This window comes from Oncorhynchus clarkii, unplaced genomic scaffold, assembly GCF_045791955.1.
Source record: "Oncorhynchus clarkii lewisi isolate Uvic-CL-2024 unplaced genomic scaffold, UVic_Ocla_1.0 unplaced_contig_421_pilon_pilon, whole genome shotgun sequence".
NCBI classification, from domain to species: Eukaryota; Metazoa; Chordata; class Actinopteri; order Salmoniformes; family Salmonidae; genus Oncorhynchus; species Oncorhynchus clarkii.
The window spans coordinates 22,167-28,166 of NW_027259579.1; the positions used below are offsets into that span (position 1 = coordinate 22,167).

At 42.1% G+C, this 6,000-nt stretch overlaps 1 pseudogene; it reads left to right on the forward strand.

Moving 5' to 3' along the window:
* The first annotated feature begins 324 nt into the window (after positions 1–324).
* Positions 325–1,963, forward strand: LOC139400329 (zinc finger protein 420-like; annotated as a pseudogene).
* Positions 1,964–6,000: the final 4,037 nt, after the last annotated feature.

Genomic DNA, 6,000 nt, shown 5'->3' on the forward strand with positions numbered 1-6,000 from the left:
TGGTCTACCTGGTTAAATAAAGGTGGAATAAAAAATTAAATCGTAACTTTATTGACAACACCCAAATGCAGAATACATTGTGAAAAACTAAAATCTTTTCTCACCATTTTTGTTCCAGGCAGATATAGTACATCCATAACTATCGGTTTCCTCATTAGCAGGGAGGAGTTTCTGCAATCAAATTGCCCTCGTGCCACAAACACAGAAGGGGGCCTTGGAGAACAAAAGTCGTCTGGCACACTGTTTAGAGTTTCAACAACATGAATATCCTATTTCTAGCCTACAATCATCGATGTTACTACTAATGTGAAAACAAGAAAAAATATGACTTTTCTTGCTAATTTTAAGACAATTGTCAAATAATGTTAACATTCATTACAGACGTCAATTGCTGTACAACATCATAGCTACGCTGTTGGCATCACCTTTTACAGTGGAGTTCTGCTGTTGTGGGCCTTTAATCATCTGTCTGACTTTGTTGTTCACACAGGAGAGATACGGGACTATCGTGGATCCTCTGGGGAGCCTCAACAACCTCATGATGCTGAAGAGGGAGAGAAGGGTCTCTCCAGATCAGAACACCTCAATAAACACCTGCAGAGACCCACAGTGAAGAGAACTCACTGCTGCTCTGACTGTGGGAAGAGATTCACCTCATCGGGCATTACAATTCATCAGAGAATACACACAGGAGAGAAATCTTACAGCTGTGGTCAATGTGGGAAGAGGTTTACAACATCTGGCTCTCTGACTCAACACCTGAGAACACACACAGGAGAGAAACCCTATAGCTGTGATCAATGTGGGAAGAGTTTTGTTCAATCTGACCAGCTGACACGACACCAGAGAACACACACAGGAGAGAAACCCTATAGCTGTGGTCAATGTGGCAGTAGTTTTACTACATCTAGCGGTCTGACAGTTCACCAGAGAACACACACAGGAGATAAACCTTATAGCTGTGGTCAATGTGGGAAGAGATTTGCTACATCTGGCCACCTGACTCTACACCAGAGAACACACACAGGAGAGAAACCTTATAGCTGTGATCAATGTGGGAGGAGTTTTAGTCAATCTGGAGATCTGAGAGTGCACAAGAGAATACACACAGGAGAGAAACCTTATAGCTGTGATCAATGTGGGAAGAGATTTGCCACATCTGGCCACCTGACTCTACACCAGAGAACACACACAGGAGAGAAACCTTATAGCTGTGATCAATGTGGGAAGAGTTTCACAACATCTGGCTCTCTGACTCAACACCTGAGGACACACACAGGAGAGAAACCCTATAGCTGTGATCAATGTGGGAAGAGGTTTGGTGGATCTTGCCATCTGACTCTGCACCAGAGAATACACACAGGAGAGAAGCCCTATAGCTGTGATCAATGTGGGAAGAGTTTTGTTCAATCTGACCAGCTGACACGACACCAGAGAACACACACAGGAGAGAAATCCTATAGCTGTGATCGATGTGGGAAGAGGTTTGGTGGATCTTACCATCTGACTCTGCACCAGAGAATACACACAGGAGAGAAGCCCTATAGCTGTGATCAATGTGGGAAGAGTTTTGTTCGATCTGACCAGCTGACACGACACCAGAGAACACACACAGGAGAGAAACCTTATAGCTGTGGTCAATGTGGGAGTAGTTTTACTACATCTAGCGGTCTGACAGTTCACCAGAGAACACACACAGGAGAGAAATCTTATAGCTGTGGTCAATGTGGGAGTAGTTTTACTACATCTAAAGGTCTGACAGTTCACCAGAGAACACACACAGGAGAGAAATCCTATAGCTGTGATCAATGTGGGAAGAGATTTGCTACATCTGGCCACCTGACTCTACACCAGAGAACACACACAGGAGAGAACTTATAGCTGTGGTCAATGTGGGAAGAGTTTTGGTCAATCTGGCCATCTGACTCTACACCAGAGAACACACAGGATTGAAATCTCATAGCTGTGACCAGAGATCATCTGATAAGAGATCTCTGATCAAATATTAGTTAATACATACATGAAGGAGTTGTTTCATGATTTCAGTGAATTAATGTCACAATGTAGAATGTTTTTTACATTGTAGGAGGAGTATTGTAATGATTTCACAATGTAGAAGCCTAAACGTTTGCCCACTTATGAATTGATTTCAACATGTTATGGATATTAGCCTCATGGGGAAAATCCAGGCTCTGAAATGGAAGAGTACTATATCGGATCAAATCAAATGTATTTATATAGCCCTTCTTACATCAGCTGATATCTCAAAGTGCTGTACAGAAACCCAGCCTAAAACCCCAAACAGCAAACAATGCAGGTGTAGAAGCAGGGTGGCTAGTTAAAACTCCCTAGAAAGGCCAAAATCTAGGAAGAAACCTAGAGAGGAACCAGGCTATGAAGGGTGGCCAGCCCTCTTCTGGCTGTGCCAGGTGGAGATTATAACAGAATATGGCCAAGATGTTCAAATGTTCATAAATGACCAGCATGGTCAAATCATAATAATCACAGTAGTTGTCGAGGGTGCAACAGATCAACACCTCAGGAGTAAATGTCAGTTGGCTTTTCATAGCCGATCATTAAGAGTATCTCTTCCGTTCCTGATGTCTCTAGAGAGTTGAAAACAGCAGGTTTGGGACAGGTAGCACATCCGGTGAACAGGTCAGGGTTCCATAGCCGCAGGGAGAACAGTTGAAACTGGAGCAGCAGCACGGCCAGGTGGACTGGGGACAGCAAGGAGTCATCATGCCAGGTAGTCCTGAGGCCTGGTCCACCGAGAGAGAGAAAGAAAGAGAGAATTAGAGAGAGCATACTTAAATTCACACAGGACACCGGATAAGACAGGAGAAGTACTCCAGATATATCAAACTGACCCTAGCCCCCTGACACATAAACTACTGCAGCATAAATACTGGAGGCTGAGACAGGAGGGGTCAGGAGACACTGGCCGATGATACCCTCAGACAGGTCCAAACAGGAAGGATATAGCCCCACCCATTTGCCAAAGCTCAGCCCCCACACTGCTAGAGGGATATCTTCAACCACCAACTTACCATCCTGAGACAAGGCAGAGTAAAGCCCACAAAGATCTCCGCCACGGCACAACCCAAGGTGGAGCGCCAACCCAGACAGGAAGATCACGTCAGTGACTCAACCCACTCAAGTGACGCACCCCTCCTAGGGACGGCATGAAAGTGCACCAGTTTGCCAGTGACTCAGCCCCTGTAATAGGGTTAGAGGCAGAGAATCCCAGTGGAGAGAGGGGAACCGGCCAGGCAGAGACAGCAAGGACGGTTCGTTGCTCCAGAGCCTTTCCGTTTACCTTCACACTCCTGGGCCAGACTACACTCAATCATATGACCCACTGAAGAGATGAGTCTTCAGTAAAGACTTAAAGGTTGAGACCGAGTCTGCGTCTCTCACATGGATAGGCAGACCATTCCATTAAATTGGAGATCTACAGGAGAAAGCCCTGCCTCCAGTTGTTTGCTTAGAAATTGTTGTTACACTTACCACATTGGTGACCCACTTGAATGAAAATGCAACACTTTAAAATGTGGCGTGCTGTTTTCTACAAATTGTCCTCTAACCAGGGATGTACTCCCAGGGATGTACTCCCAGATTCCGTGTGGTTTTTGAGCTGTTAGTTTTAACAGGACGTGCAACCTCATCTCTCTCCTCTCTCACAATTTTTTTTAGCATGATATCGATGAGTGATGGCAAATAAGTGCTGCATTCCCTTGTTTAGCGACCCCTATATTTAATGCATCGCTCCCAAATGTAGCTGACTCTTCTGCAGGTTGTCCTCTAACCAGGGAGGTACAATATATCTCCCATTTCCATGTGTTTTTTTTTGTTGTGTCAGTTTCAACAGCACGTACAACCTAATTTCCCACCTAATCGATATCAGTGATTTATTGCTATTTGTCAAAACAACAGTGTTTCTTTCTGGTGCTTGTGCAGTTTATAAGGAGCTTGTTTTAAAAAATACAAGTAATGTGATTATTGTGGCAGATGTTTGTGTAAATAGCACATGTTATGTTTAGGTTTTCAATTTATCCCCAAACTGTTCCTGCATATTGGTTATTGATTTGGACACGTTAAAACTGTGTTTTGACATTGGGCTATCCCCCAAGCAAAATTATATTGAAAAGACGTTGAAAATATGACTATGCAATCAAATATTTCATATTTACATTTCATGTAACATTTGGTAGTGATATTTATTCATGCAACCAACATGACAATTTTTTGGTACAATTATATTGACATTGTTGCCCTGTTTTTAGAATATCAGGGTTAATTCTCACATGTGCCAAACCAAATGTTCTAGAGCATGATATTTGGGACTGGGCCCAGATCCAACAACATGCCTATCTAGTTAACCCTGAAAAGAGAGAGAAGCTCCGCAGTGAGGTGGAAAGTTATTACGGATATCGCAGGAGTTTCCTCTTGAAATCAGTCCGTCATAAGGAAAACTTGGTTGCTGATTATCTCTGGGGTGGGCAGTCAGAAGGATTTGTGTTTTGCGTTGAGCCAGTGTGTTTATTTGGAGTTTTATCTCTTATTATTTTTCGTATTGAAACTGCACTGTTGGTTAGGGGCTCGTAATGAAGCATTTCACTGTTGTATTCGGTGCATGTGACTAATACAATTTGATCTGAGTTTTGTTTGGGCTCGTTCCAAGAGGACGAGAGTTCTAGAAGCTAGTGAGTTTTAGGATAAGGAGAGTTCTAGAAGCTAGTGAGTTTTAGAAAGACGAGAGTTCTAGAAGCAAGTGAGTTGTAGGATTCTATAGAAAGAAAAAGGAGAAAAAATAACATAATTGTTTATTATTATTTAGGAATAGGTGTTTTTTCTTGTTTTTAATTGTTGACAGCCAGTAGACACCATGTTTATATTGGTGAAGGTGAAGCATTGTAGTTGATTATAATGTGAAATGGAAGTTGTTTTCTGTTGGTGGTGAGCAAACGTGTCCAACAAAAATATAGGATATATTTGTTGTCTTAAGGGGGAAGGTGATACAGGCTTTGGTTTTTCCATTTATATTTTGAGGTTGGACTTTAGCACGTCTATCTCGTTAGCACGTAGGACGCACTGATTGGTGTCACCTCGTTAGTCAGTATGTGTTACACCTGTGCTGGCTTGTCCATCTCGTTAGTGAGAAGGTTTTTCACCTGAGCTGGTCAAGGTTCTATTTAAGAGTGTCTGGCCCAGTGCTCCAGTTGTCTTGATAGATGTGACAAATCAAAACCTTTAGTTGCACTACCGTTTTGGTTTGCTTCCTGTTTTTAAGTTTGTTGTGGGTTTTTCTTTTGTTTGCCTCTTCTTGGGCAGATTTAGTGGGTCTCATGGTGGGTGTCTTTTAGGTCCCAGTTGTTGTTACTAGTCAACTTTCAGTGGACACTGAGAGCAAAACTGCAAGATTATGTTATTGTACTTTTATTGTATCAAATGGTTGTTTTATGCAACAGAATAGAGGGTTCTTAGAACTATTGTGTCTGTGTTCTACTGAGGATGGGCCTCTGGGAGGAAACACTGACAGGAGATTTACAATGTCTTTTGGGTGATTTAAAACCTAAAGAGACAGTATTCCAGATTATATGTTCTATATGTTACCAGGGAGAGATGACCTCAGGGCCAGACCCTGGTTTCTACACAGAGTACTGTTTTTACAGCAGATGCTGTCTGCTGAGAATTATAAGTATCTTTCATACAAATCTTAACCTTGTGACCCGTTCTATACATCTGTTGTTGGTCATGTAGGTTGAAAGGGGTTTATCTTAGCTATAAAATACCTTTTGTACTTTTGTCTCGTGGCTCTCAACGAATCATCTGGGGGTGATTTGTTGACCACAACAAATGTGAATTCATATTTACAAAACAATTTACCAAACAAAACAGATTACAAAATTGCAACATTTCTGCAGACATGTCAGACCATAATAAATAATACATTTACCTCATATAGTGCTTTTCATGACATTTAAAAAATATATACAA